We start from the raw sequence: 18305 nt of genomic DNA on the forward strand, positions 1-18305 counted from the left end.
TCCCACAGAGAGACGGGGTGCAGACCCGGCTCGCCTCATCTATTAGCAGTGAGGACAGGAAACACTGTGTGCTTGGATGACAACTTCCTGGGGCGGGACAATGGTGTGGAAGTGGGGATCACCACAACATGCACAAAACCAGGGGCGATCGCGTTGCGAGGTGTATTGCTAAACTCAACTGCATAATGAACCAGGAAGAGAGAACACGCGTGCTTTCCGTGTGCCACACCGGACCCTGGTCACGGCTGTTCAGGTCCAGCCCCCGCCCCTCGCTTCTTAATGGTGACGTTTCATTGTCCCCCTTTGACGGTCTCCTCACTCACACATTGGGTGAATGATCCCAGGCTTCCCAGAGGGTGCCCGACCCCAAGACGCTCATCAAAACCGCCCATCAAAATAGTCAACCCTCCGATCACAAAGTCGCATTTGTATAAAGCCAAACACAGCAAATCAGAGGCCAAAGCAGGAGAAAGACAGATTCTGGGGAAATAATTTTGGGTTCCTGCCTCCAGTTCTAACCAAGTCTGTTATCTTTGGAAATTCAGACATACAAAATAAGCTATTTCACTAAAGTCATTTTTGAGTTTACTTTTTCTGTCACAAGTGAAATTCCTTTTTTATTATTTTATGAAAAAATTAAACAGAAGTTCACAATCAAATAAGAGAATAATAAAAGTGATTACCCTGTGTAATGTTATCTTCGGAGTAGAGTACAAGACATAAACCAAAAAGAGTCATTCAAAAAAAAAAAAAACACAGAATAACACAAACCTTTCTTTCCAATGAGCCAAGATAAACTAGTAGTATAATGAGACCAATTAACACATGCATTACAGTATTTTAAAACAATGCAATGTGTAAGCTGGGGGAGTATCTGAACGTCTATGTCCTATTTATACAAGCCCGGCCTAGAACAGACACCAGGAAAGGAGAAGACACTCAGCACTAATCTCTTCCCTGTGGAAGCTTGCAAGCTTCAAAAGAGATGCTACAAGAGGTTTCCCAGGACGAGTTTCAAGGGAGGTGACTTCAATTTTTAGAACGACCTACCCCAACTTCTCCAAGCCTGTGCTTTTGTTAAAACCATCTTTCCTTACTTGGCATTCTCATGCATAGTTGAGGTTTTGCACTTTTCTTCCCTAGTGTCCATCAACAACCACTCGACCGTCCCAAAAGCAACCCCACCCCAAGCCTTGGCATCTGAAAAAAGCAATCACCAAGGAAAGCATTACATGGAAATTACCCCCGGGGACCCGTGATAGTTCAAACATCATCATCTATCAAAAGGCACGTCTTCTCTGCTCCTGTCTGTGGAGCACGAGGTGAAACGCCTTGAAAGTGCATTTACCATCCTCTGAGGAGCTGCGCATCCATTAACATGGGCCATTACAGTGACATCAACTAAGACGCCAGAAAAGTCTCCCCTCCGTGAAGCCACGGGAAGACAAGCAAGCATTGTCAAAGTCAACTTTCTCAGAACTCCAGAAATAAACAGCTGCTTGTGCAACAGGGACAACACTCATCCAAGAAACACGGCTGAATCCTGGCTTAAAAACCGGGAACACTGACATTTTAACCTGACAAACTCCCCTCTGACTCCCCAGCTTGTGAGAGCTTTGAAAAATAACCCACTTCACGTTAAAACCAGTAGTGGGGAAGCCACTGGCGAGGGAACAGGGGGCCAGCGGTCTTCCCGCACCTCACTGCCACGTAACTATGAGAACGCAGCTCCCTGGTGGCCCCAGCCGGAAGACCCCAGCTGCTGCTGGGCCATATCTGCCCTGCCCCTGGGCTCAGTGCGGGCACAGCCTTGCCCTTAGAGACAGCTGTCAAGAGCGACTCCAGACCACTGTTTGACTTCCTCCCCGTCGCAGGCACAGATACCAACTTGATCAAAAGGATGAAAAGGAAAAGGCAGTGACCAATGTCCTCTGGGATTTCAAAGACTGGGACACAGCCCTGTGTGCGTGCCCACAGCTGCACCTGCGCCCAGGAAACGTGAGAGAAGGCCCAAAGCTCTCACTCTGGCTGACCTCGAGGCCCCGAGAAAGCAGGCAGTGAAAGCTAAGGCAGATTCCAGGCACTTACAGCCCCTGGCAGCTCACCAAGCTAAGACACCCAGTGAGTATTACTGACTCACAAAAAGCCATGGATTGGTACCCACAGCAACACAGATGAGCCTTGAAAACACGCCTAGGGAAAGAAGCTAGACTCAAAGCACACATACAGATGGTTCCAGTTGTAGGAAATGCCCAGAACAGGCAAATCCCCAGAGCTAGAAGGCAGACTCACAGTCGTGAGGAGATTGGAGGGTGTGGGAGGATGGGGATCACTGCCGGTGCACACGGGGTGCTGCTAGGGAAGAGATGCCATGCTCTAGAACCACCAGAGCTGGCTGAAGCCCTTTGTGAATAAACTGACAACTGCCACAAGCAGAAGACTGCATCGCCCAGGCATAGGGCTGACCTGTGTCCCTGCACTTCGTGCTTCGGGATGTGAATGCAGAGAGACGCAGGCTTGGGCAGCACCTCCGAGTCTGGGGTGGACTCAGGGCCAACACGACACAACCCACGAGAAAGGTTTGGCAGGACAGAGCGCGGAGAAGTCGGCAGATACAGCACAGCACCCTCGGTGGGCTCCACGCCCAGCTCGGCGTCTCCAGGGTGAGCAACAACTTCCTCCTCTGGCAACAGGAAGCAGCCTCTGCTCTGCGCCCACTCTGCTCCCTCCTCTCCCTGCTCAGGGGGTGGGGATTTCGCACAGAACAGCTCTGTGGGGTCTGGTCTGCAGACTCTGACTCGGCTGTGGTCTGCAGAACTTAGTGGGAAGAGCTGGGCGGGGATGCACCAGCCTCAGCACCTTCCTTCAAGACAGGGAGAGTGACAGCGGCTCCTTCCACGGTGGGATGTGAAGCCCTCTGGGAGTGGGTGGAGAGCCCGGAACACACCAGAACCTCGATTTCAGAGCCTGCCTTGTGAGTTCCCAGTTTTCCCCATCTTGGACCCGTCTAACCTGATAATTTTACTCTAGAAAAATCCCTACAAAAGACAAAAGTCTTCGGCAACCCACTCTTCTGTCTGTCCATCAGACAGAGGCTTTCTTTCTCTCTGCAAATATATTCTGCTCTTGAAAAAAGAGAGAAAGAGAAAAAGAAAGAAAGAAATAATGACTGAGTGACTGACTGAATGAATGAATGAATGAATGAATGAATCTGTCGAATGTCACCAGCCAGCGACAGCCCAGAGACCCGGCAGGCCCACATAGGACCAAGTGTGACACTGAGATGGAGGGGGCCGTGTGCGGGTGCAGGACAGGCCACGTGCTCTGGCTTCCATAACTAGAAAGCAGGAATCTTTCAAACACCAGCTAATCTGAGCAGCCGAAGTTCTGAAAAGATGACATCAGATAAACAGGACTCGCCTGCTAGTTGAGCACTAGCGTGTGTGGACTTCGACACCCACTTGAATTCAGAGGTGGCCACATGACCACACTTGGCCCACGGACGTGAGCGGAACCATGTGCTCCCAGCAGGCCAGGAGCTGCAAGCACAGAGGACCCCAGGCATTGTTCCGCTTCTCTGTCACAGCGATGGTGGCTGCTGTGTCACCCTGGGCAGAACAGGGCAGAGCACAACCCACCGTGACCTGTGCTGCACACGTCCAGTGTGAGCGAGAATAAAAACCTCAGCGTTGCAGGACCTCCCTGGCATGTCACTCTGCCTGCCTGCTCCCGGAGCAGAGCAGCTGTAGGTGTGCACTGAGTGTTAGTGAGGTCTGTTTTCTGCAGCCATCCGGGCTAGCTACTCCAGAAGCTCAGTACCCTAGGCCTGAGCAAGCACTGTGTGCCGGGGCATGAGATCCAGGGTGCCGGCTGCCAGACAAACGGAGAGGACAAAGAGTTCCAGAGAGTTCTCTGAGCCCGAACCAAAATGGGCAGGGCCAGCGGGAACTCACGGGGTGAGGGTGTGCGCATCTGGCTGGGGCTTTCCTGCGTCTGTCCCAAGAGGCCTCAGGTAGAAACAATACCAGTCCTTCAGCAAGCAACCTAGTGCTCGGATTTCATTTCTAAAATCATGTTTCAGTGAAAGACAAAGTCTGATTTAGAGGATGACCCGAAGAAAGCACAAGGTCAGGAAAGGGACACAAGGATGGCTGGCGCAAAGAGATAGCTGGGCTGATGGGGACAGGTCAGCATCACAGTAAACAATCCCAGCAGCCAGGTTCAATCTACAGAGTAAGATAAGCCTCTGAGTCCACAGCGCTACAAAGAGGTGGGGAGAAAGGAAGACTTAACGCCAGCTGACAAAAGCACGGGGACTGCGGTGAAATCAGCATCGCGACACCTGGCCCAGCATGTTTTTATCATCACCGCTTCAGGCATGAATCTTGCTGGATTCCACTAAGGCTGACAGTGTGATAAGAAATGGGACGTTTGTATGGTGTCCAAGTATCTCTGTGTGACAGACACATTAATTTCAGAAATAAACGACAGCAACTTCACAGCGCCCAGACCTAGCAAGCACCGGCTTATCTGAGTGATCAAAGACAGCGTCACTGGTGGTGGGATAAGTGGCCGTGACGTCCTGGCCAGCAGACACCACCATGCGTGGACTCTGTAGTGATTCCACACAAACACATCTGAACTACGAGGCATAACACAAAGGAACTGGTCTGTACATTTCAAATGCACCACTGGGAAGACTGGGAAACTTTCATATCAAAAGACAGGGCTAGGATCATGGCACACACCTGGAACCCAGCTGGGAGGCTGAGGCAGGAGGACCCCAAGTTTAAACCCAGCATAGGCAACTTAGCCACTTGGCAAGACCCTGTCTCAAAATTAACTTTAAAAAAATTACTAAGGATGGAGATGCAGCTCAGTACAAAGGCCCTGGGTTCAATCCATAGTGCTACCCAAAAAAAGTCAATAAATATGTGATCTGGACTGTATTTTCAAACTGGAAAAAAACTTTTTTTCTTTTTTGCTATAGTGGATATTAGTGGCACAACATAAAATTTAAACAAATCCTCAGGATAATTCTTTGTACTGACACTGATTTCTGGATTTGGAAATTTCACTCTAGTTATATAACAGCTTTGAAAATTCACAGTAAAGCAGCTACAGAGGACCCTCGTATGTGTAAGCTACTCTGTAATGTTTCATTAAAATACTAACAGTGTCAGGCACGATGACACACACCAGCGGGGCCAGCCTGGGCAAGTCAGTGAGACACTGTCCCAAACAATAAAGGTACTGGAGATGTGACTCAGAACCAAAGCACCCCTGGGTCCCATCCACCCATCCCTCCACTCCTCCATCCATCCATCCATCCCTCCATCCCTCTATCCATCCATCAAATGAGTTTGTGTTGAGAGAAGCAATATTAACATTTGGGCTACTTTAGTGAAGATATGTGGGAAATGCATTTATTCAGACTGCAGATGAAATCAAAAAGACACAAAGAACAAACACCAATGATCGTACAGAAAGATACAGGACAGGCTAACCAAACAGGATTAAATCACAGCTTTTCTTAAACACTTAGTGGTAGCTAAGTGATGGGCCTGGTGTCAAGCGGTTTACAGGCAGCTGTGCTCACAACGGTGCATATTCGTAATAACATACAGCACGATAAGCTTTAAGACCCGAGGACCAGCAAAGCAGCTGAGGACAGCACTCATGTGGGAGGTTCCAGTGCGTGACAGGCGTGACCCTGGCTCACTGCTGTCCTCTTTCATCCTCACAGGCATCTGCTGACAGGTGACTGCTTTTATTCCCATCCAGTGAGGGAGAGACCGGAGGCTGAAGAGGATTTGATAGCTTGGCCCGGATCACACTGCTGCTGAGCAACCGAGGCGGGATGGGGACAGAGGCACTGCGTCACTGGGCCAGCCCAGCCTCCCGGAGCCCCGCTGGCCTTTCAGTTCCACACCAGGGAACTGTTCCTCACTGGCCCCTTCCTTTTCCTGACTCAGAATAAAGTATTGAGGATCAGATGTAGCTTAGGAGAGACTCCAGGTTTAAAAACCTTTAGGAAGATGTTAGATAAATATGAATTTCAATTTTTAGAAGAATCCGCCAGGCAGCCTCAAAGCCCCAAGCCATGGCCACACGTGGCCTCTGGTCTGTGCCCTCTCAGCTTCCTCTCCAGCCAGGGAGGCTCTGGACCACAGCTCCCAGCTGAACTCCTACCTCCTCCAGACCAGTGACAGCGAACCTTTCAGAGCTTTCCAGTGCCGGAAGCAGGCCACCGTGGCACACGTGCCACAGGTTCACCAACACTGCTCTAGACCACTGCGTGAGGACCTAATTCCAACCACATTCTGCTGTCACACACTTTGGCTTCTCCTTTTCGAAGCTACAGGACAGGTGTGAGCTCACACAGAGACGGGTGAGGACATTTGTTCCAATTTAAATAATGATTTTCAGGCTCCCCGCTGTGCATTACGTAACTCCGACACCAGCCAGCTCCCTCCCCATGCTTGAGGGCTATTTTTAGACCCATCATTTATTGCCCACAAAGCACGAAGAGATTTCAAAACCAGCTCTTTATGCGTTCCTGAATAACAGCGTTATTTCGAACAGCACGGCACTAAGAGTCAAGATGCGGGCCAGTAGAATAGCTGGTTTGATGCCTCCTTGGCACAGCTAAGGAGAGGGGGGTCTCCCCCAGTCTCCACAGCGCCCCCAGGAAGGCTCTCCCCCATCAGCCCTGGGGGGGAGATGCTAACAGTGCCCTTAGAGGTCTCCAGCTGCTGTCACACAACAGGTGCCCAGGGGGGTGCCCACTGCTCTCCGCAGGATCTGGGATTCTCCAGGAACTGGAAACTGAGCCCTGGGAAGCCCCAGGCTGTGAACCCCATGGAGCGGGGACCATATTTCTGCTTTCCTCTCATGGCCTCCCACACACTGCCTGGGTGCGGAGAGATCTGAAATGGGAAAGTGGGGAAAGCCATCTAACAGTGACGTAAAGACCATCCCCTCCATCACCAGGGTAACAGTGACAAGGTGCCAGGTCACCATTTTCTACAGAACAAACTTGTCCCCTCCCCGTCATCATCGATGGCTTCAGGTCTGAGCAGAACCCCCTCGGAGCCCATGCTCTCCTCTAACAGTAACGCAGTGGGATCGAGAGACTCCAGGCCCTGTTGACTTCCTGCCAGAAAGGAAGACGCATGAACCAAGGAGCAGCTGCCGGGTGTCTTCTGCCAGCAGCGTGGCACACAGGAAGAGGCAGAGATGGGGTCGATCAGAAATCCCGGAGCCCCAGGGCTGGGTCCCGGTTACTCCTTACATGCTGCCCCTTCCTCACGCTTGGATTCCAGGAGACACCATGTTCTGATAGGAACCCCTCTGTGTTCAGCCAGCCCCCTCTGCTGGTGCTCTCACCAGAGAAGCCCCAACCCAAAGAGTTCTGAAGATGCCACTCTCCTCCGCTTGAGTCCCACAGGGAAGACAGGGGAGACACCAACCCAAAGGGACTACACTTTTCAAAGTAACACCAGAGTAGCAGGCACTCTCAGCTGCTCAAACATCTCACTGTATCACAAGGGTGGGACCCAGATCTGGACCCTTCCCCGGAGGATCCCACTCCCAAAAGCAAGGCGGGAAGGACACAGAGGCTCCTGAGCTAAGAGCCGGAGCCCTGGCTGAGGCCACCAGCGGCCTAGCTGACCCTCAGGCAGCAATAATTTCTTCCCCGAAGTCCAGCCACAGCACCTGTCAGCTTGCCAGGGATCAGAAGGTGCTTTTCAAAGACACAAGCAGTGAAGAAAAGCATCACAATATTTCTAAGTAACAAGGGAAGGGAGAGACAGCGACCAGGGAGCCTCCATAGACCTGGGGTCGACGCACAAATGGCCACAGGGCCAGGCAGGTAGGTGGTGGACACAAGCAGAGCAGATCGGAGGGACAGGGACATGGAAGGGCAACTGAAGGGGACCCTGGAGGAGGTACCAGCACACCTCCATCTTCAGAGGAAACTAAGGCACAGAGGTAGGACGCCACTGCTTACATCCTCCCCAGTCACCTGCCCGGCCCCCTCCTGCTCTCCCTAGGGCTCCAGGGCACCTGGAGGGAATCCCACGCCCACAGGAGGCCGCTGCCCCAGGGGCTGACACCAGAGTCACTTGCGGGTGCCCTGCCAGGCCTCACTGACTAGGAGCATGGGAACAGGAAGGAGGGAGATGGGAAGGGGAGCGAGAGATGGGGGGCGGGCAAAGGATGCAGAAAGGAAGGGGGACGCATTGTGTCCACGCAGCAAGCCCCACGCAGCAAGCCCCACGAGGCACGTAAGCATGACGTGCTGCCAACACGGGCCAATCACAACAATCTGAAAACAGAGAGTACGGAAATGAGTGGATTCTACCCGAGGCTCCATCTCCACATCTGAGAGAGAAAACAGGCAGGATGCAGCTTGCTCAGAGCCCAAGCTCCACCTGAAGCTGCGGATCAGGGCCGAGAGCTGCAAGCAGAGTCTTCAGGCACTGCAAGGAGGAGCTAAATGTAACCCATCGTATCAATAGAGCCAAAGGAAGAATCACATGATCATTCCTATAGATGCAGGAAAAGCTTTTGATAAGGTCCAACATTCATTTATGATAAGAATCTTGCAGAAAATTGGAATAGATGGTCTTTACCTCAATATAATAAAGGCCGTCTATGACAAACCAACAGTCAGTATCATACTAAATGGCCCAAAATTGAAGGCCTTTTTTAAAAACAGGCACAAGACAAGGATGTCCCCTGTCACCGCTCCTATTTAATATAGTACTGGAAATACTAGCCAGAGCAATTAGACAAGAGAAAGAAATAGAAGGCATAAAGATAGGAAAAGAAGTAGTTAAATTATCATTATTTGCAAATGACATGATACTCTATATAGAAGATCCCCAAAACTCCATTGAAAGACTCCTAGATATAATAAATAAATTCAATAATGTAGCTGGATATAAAACCAATACTCAGAAATCAATAACATTCCTATACACTAACAACAAAATCACAGAGAAATAAGATAATCTACACCCTTCACACTAGCAACCAAAAAAATGAAATATTTAGGAATTACTCTTACGAAAGAAGTGAAAGACCTATACAGGGAAAATTATAATACACTGAAAACTGAAATTGAAGATGATCTCACAAAATGGAAAGACATCCCTTGCTCATGGATAGGAAAAATAAATATTGTGAAAATGGCCATTCTCCCAAAACTGTTATACAGATTCAATGCAATCCCAATAAAAATACCATCAACATACCCCATAGATCTCGAGAAATCACTCCTAAAATTCATGTGGAGTGAGATGAGACCTAGAATAGCAAGGACAGTTCTAAGCAGCAAAGGCAAGGCAGGAGGTACCACAATCCCTGACTTGAAGTTACATTGCAAAGCAACCGTAGTAAAATCAACATGGTACTGGAACCAAAACAGAGCCGAAGATCAGTGGAATAGATTAGACGATACAACCACAACTACAAACACACCCAACCACCTTATCTTTGATAAAGGAGCCAAACATGACAGGCTGTTTAATAAATGGTGTTGGAAAAACTGGTTCTCCATATGCCAAAAACTAAAACTAGACCCATGCCTATCACCATGTACTAAAATAAAATCTAAATGGATCAAAGATCTAAATATTAAAACAGAAACACTAAATCTACTGGAAGACAAATTGGGTAAACCTTGAAGACATAGGAGTAGGTAGAGAATTCATGAACAGGACTCAAACCACACGGGAAATACTTTCCAGAATCAATAACTGGGATCACCTCTTATTAAAAAGTTTCTGCACATCAAAAGATATCTCCAGCATAGTGAAAAGAAAACCCACAAACTGGTAAAAATATCTTAGTGAACTGCCCCTCAGACAAAGGACTTCTGTCTACAACATATGAAGAATTAAAAAAAATTAGACCCCCAAAATTCAAAGACCCTATACAAAAATGGACATCTGAGATAAATACACAATTCTCAGATGAAAACATACAAATGGCAAATAAATACATGAAAAAATGTTCATCATCATTAGTCATTAGAGAAATGCAAATTAAAACCACACTAAGATTTCATCTCACTCCTGAAAGAATGGCCAGGATCAAGAAAACCACCAACAATAAATGTTGGAGAGGCTGTGGGGGAAAAAGGAACTGTCATGCACTGTTGGTGGGAGTGTAGACGGGTGCAACCATTGTGGAGGTCAGTCTGGAGATTTCTCTAAAAGCTTGGATTGGAAGCCCCATTTGCCCCAGCTATTCCACTTCTAGGCATATTCCCAGAAGAACTGAAAGCATCATTCCACAGTGATATATGTGCGCCCATGTTTATAGCAGCACAATTTGTAATAGCCAGATCTTGGAAACAACCCAAGTGTCCATCAACTGAGGAATGGATAAAAAAGTTGTGGTACTTTTATACAATGAGTGTTGCTCAGCTATAAAGAATGATCACATTGAGACATTTATAAATAAATGGATGCAGCTTGAGACCATACTCATAAGTGAAATAAATCAAACTCACATGTATAAATACCGAATAGTTTTCCTAGTATAAGAAATGATAAGAATACATAAAAGCATATAGTAATCATGATTCCCATTCATATTGGTTTGAAGCCATATAATGTTTTCACTCATTAATTGCAATGGTTTTAACCTGGGTTGTTCAGTTTTATTGTCTGTGATAGTACAAATAGCTATTTTAAAGAAAACAAGACATCATAATAGCTAGTGCTGATTTAATATCATCTTGTTTTGAAGTCCTATCAAGCTGTTGTTCATCTGTTTCCCTTGGTTTTAACATGTGGTATCTTACTATATTTCCCTATATGCGACAGTATAAACAAAAATTTTTATAGGCAAAGATATTATAGAAACCGTTGTTCATTTTGTTAGCTGGTTGTAAATATCCTGTAATTCTTTCATTTTCTTGAATGGCTTCACACTGTCTTGATATGTTTGATGCTACAGTGTACGAAGTTATACTCAAATATAATTCAAGGAAAGAGACACTATGGTGACTAATATTACATCAGGTTATCTGGTGGTGAAACACAATCGTGCTTAAATTGTTCGGTTCTGACTTATGTTGTTCTGTTACTATGTCCTCTTTTATCTCAATCTCCCCTTTTTTTTCCTTTTCTTTAATTATTTTTTTCTTATTTTTTTAATTAAGGGAAAACTAAATTTAAAAATAGTAGGATATATTATAGTAACTTTTTTGTTTTCCTATCAACCTGATTTGAACCCCAGTATTGCTCTCCCCATCTTGTTCTGACTGATTTTACTATATTCTGTTTTGTTTAATAGTATCAAGTTTGAGGGTATAGGCAACCAGTTTGAAGGCAATAAGATTTACTATGATGCCCAGGATGGTTTGACTATTATCTTCTTTTGAAGTCCTGTAAGGTCTCCAGTGTAGGTTTTATTGGTCTTGTTCTGTACTGTTTTGTTCAATTCTATTATACCTGATGATATAGGCAACTCAATTTTTAAGATAGCAAGAGGCATACTGGTAACCATTTTTGATCACCTGATATTCTGTTTTTGCATCATGTACTATGTCCATCCTTCTGTTTTAACTGACTCTGTTTTGCTTTGTCACATTTGGTTGGTTTTTTTTTTTTTTTCTCTTCAAAAAAAAAGTTAAAAGAACTGTGGGAGTAATAAAACCCAAAAAGTGTAATTGTTACTGTAAAAAAGAGAGGAAAAGAAAGTGATCTAAAAGATATAACTGCATGTATATTTAAGTGTGTAGGATACACACTTAAAACCATATTACTGAGTTTTTGTTGGATCTTTGAACAGAACTGTCTGCAATCTCACTGTATGAATGTTCACTTTGTATGCCTTAATTTTGTAATTTGGACAACTGTTTCTAAGATGACAATATGTAATCTATTAACTAGTGATTTCTTACTGCATATTTTTTTCCTTGAAATTCTATATTACTTATACCTTTTTACTGCTTTGTTGTTTTTTTCTTTCTCTTTAAATAAAAAAAAATTAAGAAAAAAAAAAAAAGGAGGAGTCCTCACCGCAGGTCAGGGGAGGAGCTGAGGACCAGAGGGCCGGGGCACTGCAGGTTAGAGTTAGGGAGATGAAGGGGAGGGGAGGGTACAGGAGGGAGGGGGAGAGACGGACAGATACAGCTCATAATAACACAGGCAAAGGGGACGGGGACAAAGAAAGCACAGAGACTTGAACTAAGCTGGGTAGAGAGAAAGTGGACGCTGAGACTGAGGGAAACATGACGCCGCAGACACCATGCACAGGAGGCCGTGCCAGCAGAGCCTGCGAAGGCCAGCCTCCGGGCTGGCGCTGTGCCCCGGCTCCCTTGGCCTCAGCCTCTCCCGGTGGGCCTCGTCTAGCAGGGCAGCTCTAGGGCTGCGTGGTGACTGTGCTTTCTGTCCTGCTTCACTTTACCTATTAGCAAGCCTTTAATTATCACTGTAACCTGTTGAGAATGTTTAATTGTTGTTCGAGGAACATCTCATCCGGTTGGAGCTAAATTAAAATTTAACAACTTCCAGGTGCCACAGAACTAGCAAGTGAACAACCTGCACTCAGCTAAAGTGGAAAACGTGGGTTGACAGCGCTGCTGAGGGGACCCCTAGCGGCCCTGAGCCCCAAGCCCATCCTGATGGCTTTATTTAAACAGGAGGCCACCCTCGTGGGGCTCCTGTGAGCACGCAGGTGCCCCAGCAGTGAGTCCCAGTGGGGGCTGCGCCCAGGCCAGTCCTCCAGGGATGGACAGAAGGCCGGGGAGGACAGACAGGGAGGGGAGGAGCAGGAAAAGGACAGGAGCACAGAAAAGTGGAGAGAGACAGACAGAATGCAGCGTCAGTACCGCCAGGCGGGAAGACACGGCCACACAAGGCAGGGAGCACAGAGATGCCGGGGTGGCATCGCGGGGCTCCTGCCGTGAAAGGCAGAGAGCCTCTGTGCGTCCCAGTGGGACGCGCCTGTCCCCTGCAGCCCCACTGACCTCAGCACCCTGTCACTGTTGGGCTGTGACTGATGCCAGGTCACAGGAGCACCCCCAGGATTCCCAGCAACGTCCTTGTCCCCTAGGTCCTCCTGGTGGGACACCCCACACCCTCTAAGACCTGACTGGGGAACGCTCAGGTGCAGCTGTGGACACGTGGAAAGCAACAAAAACCAGGACACACTGGTGGGAAACTTTATAGGCACGTGTATGCGTCATTCCCAACTTACAGGGGAGGCTGCAGAGTCAGGAAAATCTTCCCGGGATGACATTACCAAGTGGTGGAGCTCGTACCAAAACCCAGAGCGCCTTGCTCCAGGGCGGGCGCTCTTAACCACGGTGCTCTTTTGCTTATTAGGAGTACTACAACCTCAGGAGCTGATGATGAGCGCTGAGGCCAATGGCCACCGGTCCTCAGACACAGGCTCTTTCTCCAGTCCTCGCTATTCTGCGTTCATTCTCCATATTGCCCTGCTTACGATAACAGGACTTGCCATCGTCTGGAAACTAAGACCTTTTATCCACTAAACCAACCCTTAGACTCTTCCTGCCACCCCTGGGCTGATGCCAGAATGGGTCCACTCGCCATAAAACATGCTGACCTGTAAAATGGGTGAGTTGAGGAAGCAGAACCACAGCTTCCCGTGAAGCAGGCTCCGCCATGCGGCTCAGTAAGAGACTCAGCAAGAAGACAAACCGCACCTTCCTGCAGCCCACCGTGCAGGGCCGGGAAACCAGAAGAGCATCCCCTCCCCCACCAAAGTAAGCAATCGGTGACGGGGGACTCGGTGAGATGACGGCACCTGGGGGAAGGGAAGAGCTGGAAGCTGGTGGTGTTTGGTTGACCCCGCAGGCCTGGGGCTGGCGCTCTGGGCATCGACCTGGAGGACGGCAGTGTGCGCTGTGGCACCTGTGGGGGATTTCCTCCTGTCCTGTTTTTGAAATCCAATATTTTGTTCCGTTTTACTGTTTTGTTTTATTCCTGTGTCCAGTGGCCTGAGCAACTGTTTAAAAACAGCAACGTGCACTATCACAGCCATGGTTAGATTCCTATCATCTTATTTTAAAAACCTACATATAGCCAGGAGGTTTCTGCTCGGTTTGGTCATTATGCTTTTACTGTTGTTTTTTAGGTTTGTTGGCTTCTTGACTTATCGACTGTTTCTTTTTTCTCTTTAAAATCAGATATAAATAAATACAATGGGTGAATTTTACTATATGTCACTGATTCCTTAGGAAACATAATAAAACATTAGACTCTGTTCCCTGGCTGTTCCCTATGTACCTACCTGTATGCCCCTAGTACCTACCTGTCAGCAGGAAAAGACAGGAAAGTGAGAGAAAGCTGGAGCAGAAAGCAGAGAGAGGAGAGGGTGTGCTCCAGAGCCCATCCACCCAGGAAGGGAAGGACTAGAAACTGAACCCGTTCATACACACCAAAAATCCAGAGAATTCAGAGACTATCCAGAAAAGCATGAGATGCAGACAAATCGGGGAGGGAAAGAAAGCAGGCTATTACCTCCTGAAAACACAAGATGCAGATGGTTCCCCGGGCTCTGTGATCCTGCCCCATCACACTCCTTTCAAAAACTGAGTCACTTCAGAAGAGCCTGTCTACTTAAGAAACTTTTATTTTTAAAAAAAAAAATCTGTCAAGAAAAGAAGGCTGCATCTCTTTATGGGCATGCCCAACAGAAAGCTGCCCCCTTTTCTCCCCCTCAAAGCATTTTAGGATTTCTATTTTGAGGGCTGGATGTAGCTCAGCAGCACAGCACCTGCCTGGTAAGTGCAAGGCCCTAAATTTGAATCCCAGTAAAAAATAAGTAAATAAAAAAAACTTCTATCTTGAGAAAAGCTGAAAGAAGCTACCAAGAAGCACAGCTCTTAACACTGAACCTGCCAGACCAGATAGGTAACGTCAGCATGGAAGCCGTTCTTCTCATCCATTTGCCAAATTACTCAGCATCTTTTTCTTACTAAATATTAATCTAGAGAGTAAGCAGTTTGCTGCAGTGTAACGCAGAGTAACTCTGTGGTGTTGCCGGAGCACTTGTGAAAACTGTTTCAGGACTCAAATTAATGGAACTGCTGGCTGCAAATCGATTTTTGTCTTCACAGCTGTCTTGTATCAAATTCCTCCTTGCCCGACCGAGTCCTGCCGCACACGGCTGGACTTGCACTGGTTTCCAGGGGCCGCCATAATACCTTACTATGGATTTGGTGGCTTAAAAAAAAAAACAGAAACAGTCCTCCACAGTTTCGGAGGCCAAGTCTGAAATCAGGCTCAGCCAGGCTACTCTGCCTCGCAGGACTCCAGGGAAAGGCTCTTCTTGCTTTGTGTGGAATCAGGGCTGCGGGGGCTCCTTGGCTTATGGAAGGTCACTGTAATCTCCACCTCCTCCTTCACACAGCTTCTGCTCAGAGCTTTTCTTCAGTGTGTCTTCAACTTCCCCTTTCTGTAAAGGGGAAATTATTGAATTCAAGCACAGCTATACGTGTAGTAAGATGTCTTCATGAATCTGAATTACTAAGCTGACCTTTTTTTTTTTTTTTTTGGTCTTTTTGAGACAGGGTCTCACTATGCAGTTCAGCCTGACCTTGGGCTCACTTTATAGCCCAGGCTAGTAGCAAACTCACAAAGATCCTCCTGCCTCGGCCTCCCAAGTGCTTGGATTATAGGCATGCACCACCACGCCAGGCTTTAACCCTTTATTGCTCAGTGGAGTCACAGCAATAGATAGAACTTGGACATATCTTTTTGAGAGACACCATTTGTTACAGTTTTCTGGCACAATAGAGAAGCAAAAAGTACAAAATGAGCAGGTTTATTGAGGACGTGGAAAGAAGCACACATCCCATGGCAGCTGGGCTGTCTCCTTCGACAGGATAGAGAGGCAGCAGGTTCTATGACCTCCAATTGAAGTGGCGCATGGGGCGGATTTGGTGACGTGTAAGGACCGATTGGAATCCTCTGTGGGTGCAAACAGGAAGGGGGGCTGCAATTAGGGCTGACGGAGAAGCAGGAAGTGGTAGGCGTTCCTGCTTTGGCCTTCCGCCGCGTTAGACCACCGCCATAACTGTACGGTAATTTATACTGGGGCAAGAACCTTTCACCATTAAAGTTTGTTTTTCAAGAATATATGAACTAAGGCACAAAACAGCAAGTCTTTACCTTTATGTCACTGGAAATACAACAACAAATTTTGGCTCTCACTGAAAGTTCAGCCTTTCTCCTTCTCTAAAAAAATAAATTCCTATTTTAGGGGAAATACAGTATTTTCACATTTTCATAACACATGCAAAATTCAACTTGCAAAACAAAGCAATCACCTGTAGCCTGCACCTCCTTATTTATGTGGAGGAATAATACACGTTCATCTGTACACACTGGACGATTGTAGAGGCTTCACTTTTGCTTCCAAAGAATCAACCCAGGAAACCTAATTGGCCTTCCAGGAGAGGAGGGGGAATCTCGCTATTCCCCAGGGGTCCCTGGGTGGCACCTGGAATCCGAATGAACGTAAGACTAGGAGAGCTGTTTTATGACTCCCTGCAAAGGCTGTGCATGGGCAGGAGGTGGCTGCGGGTTCTGTCGACCCCCACCCCAAAGGAAAATGACGGTTTTCTGGTTTTCAGCTTCCTGAAAACAAACTCCTCTAAACCTCCTTCAAGCAGGAAGGACACACAAGCATATGTGATTTGTGCTAATCCTGTTACCAGACAAAGGAAAAAAGCTATGTCCACACAGTACTTCAATGAAGGACTTGGGCGGGATACTGGGAAAGCAGGTGGCCCATGGCCCCAGCAAAGAGGCAGTCACCCACGCGGTAATTTAGAGTGAACTGGCCACTGGGGCAGAGTTTATCTAAGTCCTACACTGGTTTGTCATCAGACTCTGAAAATTATGTTTGAAGGGTCATAAAGATGCCAAAAATGGTGCAGGTAAAACTGACAATATTTGGATACTGGCTACAGTACCCAAGTGCCCAAGGTCAGCTAAGACGGGCGTCAACTCTGCGGGGATCCTCTTCCGCCCTAAGAACACGCCCCTCACCCTCCCTGTTCTTCTGGCTCTGCTGACCCTATTGGACAGGGGCAGAAGTTCATTCAGGGAACATAGGCTAACAGCCAATCAGCATGAAGCCTTCCTTGGGCCCCAGTGATTGGCTGAAAGTCCAGCATGTGACCTCAGCTAGTCCAATCAGATCACATTCCCTGAAGAAGTTACCTTTAGAGCCGGGAGCCCTGAAAACTACATGACATGAGGGCCCCTGGGTGGGATTAGGGTTCTCTCTGGAAAAGACACCAGACAGCTCATTCCCCTGCACGGCTCCAGTACCAAGAGCTCCTGGGAACACACAGCAAAGTGGGAGCCAAGAGAAGACTCCTCACAAGGAGGCCTGCCTCCTTGGTCTTGGTCTTCTCAACCTTCCAGAAATAAATCTGTTTTTCAGCCTCCTCCAGAAGGCTGATAAAGGGTGTCAGTCTCAACTGGAGGCACCCGAATGTCTTGGTGCATACCAGAGTTCCAGAACCACCGCAGTGTTAGCACAGCCCACGCTAAGGACTCCCTTCCTACTGAGCCCCGCCAACTCGGAGCTCTTCTCCCTGCCCTGAATGAACGGTAATGTTCTGTGTCAGCAGATCTGCAGCACCCCGGGAGGAGGGCAGGGACGGTACTGGCATTCCCATCACACAGGGAAAGAAATGGAGCTTCGAAGAGGCCTCGGGCTCGCCGGGGGCCCAGAACAGTTTCAGAATCTTCCAAGGAAACATTGTACACGTCTGTCTTCTAAAATCAGTATTTCTGCTGGGGCATTTTCCTGACTGCTTACTCTGATAAAAGGTTGGGTATACTTTGTATTCAAATGTCACACTTGGAGCAGGGTGACATCACGGTAAAGGGAAGATCTGGGGTCCCTCTTGGCCAATCTTGAGTTCTGGGCTTTCCATTAACCAAGCAGAGTGGAGTAAGGGACTTGTTGTCTCAAGGACTCGACTTTAAAGTGTAAAAATGGGTTAACTCTACTTACATTCTCAACATCCTCTCCAACAATCTAACATTCTCTCCCACATCGCCCTGGTTTTTCTTCCCTTTATCACCCTCTGAAGTTAACCTGCTGGTTTACTTACTGTCTTAGCCCCTCTTGAACTGGAAGGAACCTTATTCTGTCTAGTTCATTTGCACTCCGCTTTAGAATGTGGGCAGAAACAATAAATGCTGAAAAAACCCTGGTGGATGAATGTGTGGATCAATTGACAGGCCGATTAATAGCTCCATTGATTAGGCACATCTTGATGTATCACCTTGAAA

At 47.6% G+C, this 18305-nt stretch overlaps 1 protein-coding gene across 3 annotated transcripts in view; it reads right to left on the reverse strand.

The window, feature by feature from the left end:
- Window positions 1-18305, reverse strand: part of Tmem132b (transmembrane protein 132B) — a 279115-nt gene that overhangs the window by 49646 nt on the left and 211164 nt on the right. The window lies entirely within an intron of this gene.

Source organism: Cavia porcellus, unplaced genomic scaffold, assembly GCF_034190915.1.
Source record: "Cavia porcellus strain 051 isolate PalLab524CR breed Dunkin Hartley unplaced genomic scaffold, mCavPor4.1 scaffold_16, whole genome shotgun sequence".
NCBI classification, from domain to species: domain Eukaryota; kingdom Metazoa; phylum Chordata; class Mammalia; order Rodentia; family Caviidae; genus Cavia; species Cavia porcellus.